This window comes from Pinus tabuliformis, chromosome J, assembly GCF_031772625.1.
Source record: "Pinus tabuliformis cultivar Carrire ecotype Pingquan chromosome J, CPIR1, whole genome shotgun sequence".
Taxonomy (NCBI): Eukaryota; Viridiplantae; Streptophyta; class Pinopsida; order Pinales; family Pinaceae; genus Pinus; species Pinus tabuliformis.
This window is the reverse complement of record NC_142295.1, coordinates 523885032-523894484: the sequence shown is the minus strand read 5'-3', so window position 1 is coordinate 523894484 and position 9453 is coordinate 523885032. Positions and strand designations below refer to the sequence as shown.

The 9453-nt window shown below is 39.1% G+C and overlaps 2 pseudogenes; both read left to right on the top strand.

Moving 5' to 3' along the window:
• The first annotated feature begins 2613 nt into the window (after positions 1-2613).
• On the top strand, positions 2614-3941 carry LOC149228050 (isoamylase 2, chloroplastic pseudogene; annotated as a pseudogene).
• Positions 3942-7342: 3401 nt separating this feature from the next.
• LOC149228049 (isoamylase 2, chloroplastic pseudogene) lies at positions 7343-8734 on the top strand (annotated as a pseudogene).
• The last annotated feature ends 719 nt before the right edge of the window (positions 8735-9453 follow it).

The window sequence follows — 9453 nt, the reverse complement described above, 5'->3', positions numbered from 1 at the left end:
ATCATGTTCTACTACCTATGATATATCATTGCTTTGTGGAAAAACCTTGTGTTTCTTTTTCCTACCTCTAACCATTGGATTCTTGATTTATGTTTCCATAGTATTTCTTCTTGTTGTCTTCTTTCCTCCATTTTATTAATTAGTTTCCCTTCCTCCTCTGCTAGCACTTCACTTCTACCTTCGTTGATTATTTGATGTTGTACATCCTTCATCTTTGTTTGGATTAACTCATGTTCCTTCTATATGTTTCCGAATTCTTCCTTATTCCATTTCTTTATTTTACCTTTTAGATATTTTAGTTTGAGTTGAAAGGTGTGCATCAGGTTTCTCCCTACTATCTCACTCCCATTCCACCATTCCTTCATTTTATCTAGTAGGGTCAGTTCTCTTAGCCAAAGTGCCTCAAACCTAAAGGGTCTATTTTGGCTTCCTTGATTCATTTATATTTCGAGTTTAATAGGCCAGTGGTCTGACCCTAGACATGGAAGAATTGATGCTTCATAGAATATATCTTTGTTAATGAAGTGTTATGTTTCCAAGAATCTGTCCAATCAAGAGGCTATTTGTCTGCTCCCTCCCCTTCTATTATTCCATGTATATTTTTCATTTATAGTTGGCATGTCCACCAATTTTAGTTCTTCCTGTAAATCTCTAAATTTCTCCATTTTTGGCTCTTCCCTTCGCAATATCCCTTTTTTCTCCTCTATTGTTTTTATTAAGTTGAAGTCCCCTACTACCAGCCAAAGTTTTTCTTTATGTAGCTAGCTAAGATTCTTCATTTGCTGGAAGAAATTTTCCTTTTCCACTAGAATATGAGGGCCATATATTGCAAAGACTAGGAACCATTCTCTATTTCCTATCAGGCGAAACCAGCCCATAAGGATTCTCTTCATAACTATCTAGTAGTATACTTTGATCTCTGCTAGGTTCCATAGTGTTGCTATTCCACCCGTGCTACCTCTTGCATCTATGGTCATGCATTCATACCTTGGTTTTATTTTACTTACTATATTTTCTATTTTCCCTCCTGTAATTTCTTTTTCTTGTAGCAGCATCAGTTGAGGTTTTTATTTTCTTAGTCTCTTAGTTAAATGTCTCTGTTTCCCTCTACTATTGAGGCCTCTTATATTCCAGGATGTAATTATCAATCTGTTACTTTGTTTATTTGTTGGTATACCACTGATAGCGGTACCACCCTCCCTGTAATCACTAACATTTCTCCCATAATCTGTATAGATTCCAGTAGGTTTCTTTGGCCTCTTTTCTTTTATCCTTTCATTTTATTTGAGTATTCTTGTGAGTTGTCCTAATGCATCCCCAATTGTTTTTCCATCTCCACTTGTCCCTACCCCTGTTTAGCTTGATATTATTGGAATATTTCTCTATATAGTCTTTTTTGGTCTTATGGTATAAATATTTCATCTAGGTGTCTCCATTCATTTAACAGTTTCCTCAACACCTCTTCTTCCATGCTCAAATCTTCTCCCTTACTTGGGTCAATTTCCGTTGTGGTGTTTTCTATCTTCTCTCTATCTTCCTTCTCCTCTTTCTTTGTCAGCTCTCTTTGGGATTTCCTCTTGGGGTTTGGCTTGCCTTGACTCGAACTGCTCTCCTTTCCTTTTTTCTAATAGTCCATGGTTTGGGCCTCATTATCTTCTTCTTCTTCTCCCTGCAACGCTTCAAAGCTATTTGTTATGCTCGGCTGATATTGGTATTCTATTTTCCCTGTGTTGGGGTTTTCTTTTACTTATCTTCTCTTACTTTTCACTTCTTGAAACCCTTCTTTATCTTCTTGATGTTTACTTTATTGTTTGTTCATGTTCTCTCCCTCTAGGTTCATTGTACACTCCTTAAATAGGTGACCATACTCATGACATCTTTTGCATCTAAATGGGATATGTTCATAGACTAAAGTTTGTGCCCATACCTCTTCATGGTATTCTAGTTCCATTGGGTCTGGTATAGTTTCAACTATGTTCATGTATACGCATATTCTCTCATATGAAGTGTATCTTCCTTTTTTGGTCGTTTCTGCTATTTTGAAAAATTTTCCTATCGTCTTTCCAATGCCCTCCAATATTTCTGGGTCCCAAAAATCCATTGGGAGACCAAATAACCTGACCCAAACCATGGCTGCTAGAATTTTTCCTTGTCTGGGTCATAACATTCTTCCTAGTATCTCATAAACAAACCAACATTCTAATAAAAGTAAGGACCGTTTTCAAATACTTTTTCTTTGTCTTGCAGGTTCGAGAATATTACTGTGAAGAAGCCTCTAGCTCCCAGCTTGAGCTCAATATGACCTTTGGGCTACCATTTTTGTTGTATCCATTTGCTGAGGTCTTTTTCCATCGGCCATGTTAGACTCCGTCTCATGTCAGAGATTGATTCTTCTTCAAAACCCTGTTTTGAAGAAGAAATCATTAATATATTGTTCTAGATTATGTAATTTATTCTCCAGCTCAAGATTATGTAATTTGTTATTCAGCTATCCAAAAGGCAGCAGTGACTTCAAGCTTATATCCCTACACAAACAAAAGAAAGCAAAGCATACATCAGACTCTAATGTTGATGAATGTGGTCAAGTTTTATCTTCATATGGTTTCAACTATCATGGCACAGAGGTTCTCTACAGTGGCACTCATGGATTGCTATGGACCATTGGGAGATGGCATTTCAGCGAGCAGTTCCCTTAGGCAAATGCTTAAAGCATGTCATAAAATTGGCATCGAGGTAATACTGGAGGTCGTTTACACACAGACTGTTGAAAAGGGTGATGCAGAACCTGAAACATTGTCATTCCGTGGAATTGATAACTCATCATATTACGTACTCGGTGAAAACAATGAGGTTGCTGTTGCTGAAACTGACAATCTATTCAACTGCAACCACCTAGTAGCACAAAATATGATCTTAGATAGTCTGCGCCATTGGGTAAATGAGTACCATATTGATGGTTTTTGCTTTTGCAATTCTTCATCTCTAATGAGAGGGCCACATGAGGAAATCTTAAGTCGACCCCCATTGATAGAGGCCATTGCCTTTGATCCTGTTCTTTCTAGGGTTAAAATTATTGCAGATCCATGCTTGCCAATTATGGCATCGTGCAAGGAAATCCAATTTCCACATTGGAAGAAGTGGGCAGAGCTAAATATCAGGTTCCATGATGATATTAGAAGATTTCTAAGAGGCGACAAAGGTCAATTAAGCAACTTTTCAACCAGGCTTTGTGGCAGTGGAGATCTTTTTACTGATGGCCGAGGTCCTAGTTTTTCCTTCAACTTTATTACCCATAACGTTGGATTATCTCTGGTCGACCTAGTAAGCTTCAGTTCTGCAACATATTCAACAGAATTAAGTTGGAACTGTGGTGAAGAAGGTGACACGAACAATCATCTGGCTCTGGAAACACGATTGAAACAGATTCGAAATTTCCTTTTCGTTCTATTCATATCACTTGGAGTGCCTGTGCTAAACATGGGAGATGAATATGGACAGACAAAGGGAGGATCAATGCATTTAAATGACAGGAAACCCTTTAATTGGGATGCTCTGAAAACTGAATTTGTTGTTCACACTATTCAGTTTATTGGATTTCTTAGTTCCTTCCGCACCCGTCGAAAAGATTTGCTTCAACGTAAAACTTTTGCGAAGATTGAAAATCTGAACTGGCATGGACCTAATCCAGATCAACTCTAGGTGATTTGTACATTGCTTTCAACTCTCAGCCAGTGTCAGTCAGTGCTACCCCACCTCAACTTCCTAATGGAATGTTATGGCACCGTTTGGTTGATACAAGTCTTCCATTTCCAGAAACTTTCTCAATGGAAGGGACAGCTACTGATATGTTGGGAATAATCTTTTTCACTTACCAAATGCAGCCCCATAGCTGTGTTCTGTTTGAAGCTCGTTCAACTAAAGAATGAAATTGATCTGTGGATTCTGTTGTCAAAGGATGAAGACAATCAATAGACAGTTTGGTTTTTGTACGGAACTGTAAATAATATGGATTACATGTCTTGCGCAGCCTTCTATGTCTTTGTCATGGAATATTGCTTGAGTCTCAGGATAAATTTCATTCGGGCAGCATTACCTCTACTCTAGCAGACAGGTTGAGTGGTTTGTCATCACAATTGCCTAAAAACAAAAACAAAACTAAGACATCATTGCGGGCTTTTTCTAAATCTGTTGAAGTTTGTTGCAAGTTGCAGTTCTGCGATCCATGGGGACCGCTATGCATTTATGGAATATATGGTTGCAGGCGAAGTTAGCATAGGTTTCAAAACAGTCTCTAGTGGTGGGTTCTGGAAATTCTCGGTCAATTGCGTTTCATTATTTGAGGCCTAGAAAAGGATTTTTGTTCGATGTTTTTGTTATCTTCCCTTTGCCTCAGATGGTTCGTCTATTGCATATCTTAACCGTGTTCCTAAAAATGAATATTATCCAGGCCACTATTTTATTTCGACAACATCTTTCGATGACATTGATGCAAGCATGTATGATGGGTTGATGGTTCCTGGAGGAAGGGCATCCGAGTACCTAGCTCTAAATGAATCTGTTCTTAAATTGGTCAAGCGGTCTTCTGATTCAAACAAGCCCATTTCTTCTACTGTCGTGGGCAATTGATTATTGCTGGTGCAGGTATATTGAAAGAGAAAACATGTACTGCGTATCCAGCTGTAAAGCTTGATACATTGCTTTCTGGCGGTGAATGGTCAGAGACGGAACCTATAAATACGCCATTTTACTTAAGTTGGGAGGGGAGATTTCTCCAAATATTCTGTGATAACATATATCAGATATCCACTTTGTGTGTATGGCATGAACTGCAGAAATTCTCATGCTAAAGCTGGAAATCATTAGAAGCTTCTAAAGACTACAAGATTTTCTAGTATACCCAATTGCCTCATTTTAAGGAGTTATCTTCTTCTCCCGGGATGTTGACTGCATGCAAATCTTTGCATTTTTAAAACGGGAACGTGCCTTCAACAGAAACACTTGTCATGACATTTTGAGGGAGAATAAAAGTCAAAAGCCAAATAATTATCCCAGCACAGAAATCGAATTACTTAGTCTATTTTGGGTCCTCACACTGAAGCAGTTAGGCAAGCAAAGGCGATTATGCGGATGAATAGTGGCAATTATGAATGGCTGGATATGTATGCGCTGATCTTCAGGAACTGATTTCCTATTTCAAGACCTCAGTTAGTGATTTAAAGGTAGCTGCGCTCCAGCTGTTATTCCATGTGTCGGCCATCGTAGGATTTTTAGGGAGATGCTGTTTTATTTTAGAATAGATGAACGCTCCTTTCTAATTTTTTGTAATTGCAGTTCAAACAGCGCCCTGATGGTGGGGTCGATCTGTTGTTTTTGTTTTAGGATAGTTTATAAAAATAATCATTTGTAATTAAAAAGAGGGAGTTAGTCAGGGGAGAGTTTCTGAGTGCTGAGAGCTGGAGGAGAAACTGAGCTTCATTGTACAGTCAATGACAGAGATTCTTAATGAAATTTCATAGCTCTAACATCTGAGATCCCTGTGGTATGTTAATTTAGCATAGGTGTTTCTTGTGTTTCATATGTAATCTATTATGTCCCATTTCACTACATGATCATATCTAAATGAACAAATGAAGTGTTAAAGTGAGAATTCATGCCTGCCATGCTCCACTTTTAACTTTGTTCAATTCAATGTTTTCTTCTGTTTAAGGAGGATTCAAAGTATTATTTGCCCTCCTTAGCTCCTCACCAGTCTTGCCATCCCATTTAAAAATCTAGATTTGATGCTAAATTCCTTGCCTACCTTGCCTCAGTCGTCAACCTGTGTTGTTCATTATATTTCTCTGTTTGAAGCTGTGATTTTGCCCATGCAGCCCAGAAAAACCCCGTTATTTAATTTAAAAACCCCAAATCAACCCTCCTCATCAGTTTACTATGCTAATATCAGTGTTCCTAATTGGGTCAGCTCATCCTATTGAAAGATTTTACGGAGATAGACCGGAGAGAGCCTTCTCATACCCCGTAGGGCTAGCTACGAGGCGAAATGGTTTGATGTTGCCTTGAAGGTTTACCTTCTTCAGCCTAGGGTGAAATCTCAAGCGCTAACATAGTGGCGACCATACTGGGAAGAACATTTAGCTTGTTGATTGTCTTGTCCCAGTACATGCAGTCAAGGTGCAGATCTGATGCTGATGGTGGACAGCAGTCAGACACTTACGCAGGCTGAACCATTCACCTGGCGACTCCAACTCGATCCAGACATTCCAACGCTTGTTGATCCATTCATGCAATGGAAGGGTATGTGGCAGACCCTGCCCTGTGTGAAGCTGTAGAAGAAATAAGAAATTTATTAGCAGCTACTAAATTGGATGAAGATGTTTACAGTACCTGGCTTCATTTGTTGAAATCTTTAAAGTCTTTCAAAATTGAATTGTGTGAGTTAATTGTTGAAAGAATTGAAGATGAGATTCAATGGTTAGATGAGCAAATCCAATCATACGATTTCCAAGACCCTAAAAAGTTTTTGGAAATCCTTCCTCCATCGAAACAAGAAATCATAGACTTGCCTATAGAGGTTTACATTGACAATGTGCAGCTGGAAGTATGCATTGCAGAGTTGGGGCAGCCAACAGAGTCCGGTGTCCGTGATCCTATTGCGGCATACATGGGCACATTTTTCAGTTTGATTGATAAATCAGGCTGTATTTTCTGTGACAAGGGTCATTATGAGCATGAAGGGTTGCCAGCAATGACATCGGTGTCCTGGTGGAAGTTTTCTCAACCTACATCATTTTCAGGTTTACTTGAATGGTTAATATGGCATTTTAGCATTACCTGATCTATTGTTTGTACAGCAGATTAGGGTAGCTTTGTAAATAAATAAGCAGCCGTGAGGGCAGCATATTGTTTTAGTTCGCTAAGTCGTTTTTTCAGTCATTTCAGTTTTGAGACCAAATCAGTTTGAGTTTAGTTTCAGTTGTGTTAATAATGACTCCATTGCCCAATGGATGGAGGCACTGTCTACTCTCCCAAAGTTCTGCGGTTCTTGGCACCTCCAGGAAGCTGCAGCTGCCATCCCAAATGGAGCCAATGTTAGACTCCGTCTCATGTCAGAGATTGATTCTTCTTCAAAACCCTGTTTTGAAGAAGAAATCATTAATATATTGTTCTAGATTATGTAATTTATTCTCCAGCTCTAGGTTATGTAATTTGTTCTTCAGCTATCCAAAAGGCAGCAGTGACTTCAAGCTTATATCCCTGCACAAACAAAAGAAAGCAAAGAATACATCAGACTCTAATGTTGATGAATGTGGTCAAGTTTTATCTTCATATGGTTTCAACTATCATGGCACAGAGGTTCTCTACAGTTGCACTCATGGATTGCTATGGACCATTGGGAGATGGCATTTCAGCGAGCAGTTCCCTTAGGAAAATGGTTAAAGCATGTCATAAAATTGGCATCGAGGTAATACTGGAGGTCATTTACACACAGACTGCTAAAAAGGGTGATGCAGAACCTGAAACATTGTCATTCCGTGGAATTGATAACTCATCATATTACGTACTCGGTGAAAACAATGAGGTTGTTGTTGCTGAAACTGACAATCTATTCAACTGCAACCACCCAGTAGCACAAAATATGATCTTAGACAGTCTGCGCCATTGGGTAAATTAGTACCATATTGATGGTTTTTGCTTTTGCAATTCTTCATCTCTAATGAGAGGGCCACATGAGGAAATCTTAAGTCGACCCCCATTGATAGAGGCCATTGCCTTTGATCCTGTTCTTTCTAGGGTTAAAATTATTGCAGATCCATGCTTGCCAATTATGGCATCGTGCAAGGAAATCCAATTTCCACATTGGAAGAAGTGGGCAGAGCTAAATATCAGGTTCCATGATGATATTAGAAGATTTCTAAGAGGCGACAAAGGTCAATTAAGCAACTTTTCAACCAGGCTTTGTGGCAGTGGAGATCTTTTTACTGATGGCCGAGGTCCTAGTTTTTCCTTCAACTTTATTACCCATAACGTTGGATTATCTCTGGTCGACCTAGTAAGCTTCAGTTATGGAACATATTCAACAGAATTAAGTTGGAACTGTTGTGAAGAAGGTGACACGAACAATCATCTGGCTCTGGAAACACGATTGAAACAGATTCGAAATTTCCTTTTCGTTCTATTCATATCACTTGGAGTGCCTGTGCTAAACATGGGAGATGAATATGGACAGACAAAGGAAGGATCAATGCATTTAAATGACAGGAAACCCTTTAATTGGTATGCTGTGAAAACTGAATTTGCTGTTCACACTATTCAGTTTATTGGATTTCTTAGTTCCTTCCGCACCCGTCGAAAAGATTTGCTTCAACGTAAAACTTTTGCGAAGATTGAAAATCTGAACTGGCGTGGACCTAATCCAGATCAACTCTAGGCGATTTGTACATTGCTTTCAACTCTCAGCCAGCGTCAACTAGTGCTACCCTGCCTCAACTTCCTGATGGAATGTTATGGCACCGTTTGGTTGATACAAGTCTTCCATTTCCAGAAACTTTCTCAATGGAAGGGACAGCTACTGATATGTTGGGAATAAGCTTTTTCACTTACCAAATGCAGCCCCATACCTGTGTTCTGTTTGAAGCTCGTTCAACTAAAGAATGAAATTGATCTGTGGATTCTGTTGTCAAAGGATGAAGACAATCAATAGACAGTTTGGTTTTTGTACGGAACTGTAAATAATATGGATTACATGTCTTGCGCAGCCTTCTATGTCTTTGTCATGGAACATTGCTTGAGTCTCAGGATAAATTTCATTCGGGCAACATTACCTCTACTCTAGCAGACAGGTTGAGTGGTTTGTCATCACAATTGCCTAAAAACAAAAACAAAACTAAGACATCATTGCGGGCTTTTTCTAAATCTGTTGAAGTTTGTTGCAAGTTGCAGTTCTACGATCCATGGGGACCGCTATGCATTTATGGAATATATGGTTGCAGGCGAAGTTAGCATAGGTTTCAAAACAGTCTCTAGTGGTGGGTTCTGGAAATTCTCGGTCAATTGCGTTTCATTATTTGAGGCCTAGAAAAGGATTTTTGTTCAATGTTTTTGTTATCCTCCCTTTGCCTCAGATGGTTCATCTATTGCATATCTTAACCGTGTTCCTAAAAATGAATATTATCCAGGCCACTATTTTATTTCGACAGCATCTTTCGATGACATTGATGCAAGCATGTATGATGGGTTGATGGTTCCTGGAGGAAGGGCATCCGAGTACCTAGCTCTAAATGAATCCGTTCTTAAATTGGTCAAGCGGTCTTCTGATTCAAACAAGCCCATTGCTTCTATCTGTCGTGGGCAATTGATTCTTGCTGGTGCAGGTATATTGAAAGAGAAAACATGTACTGCGTATCCAGTTGTAAAGCTTGATACATTGCTTTCTGGCGGTGAATGGTCAGAGCC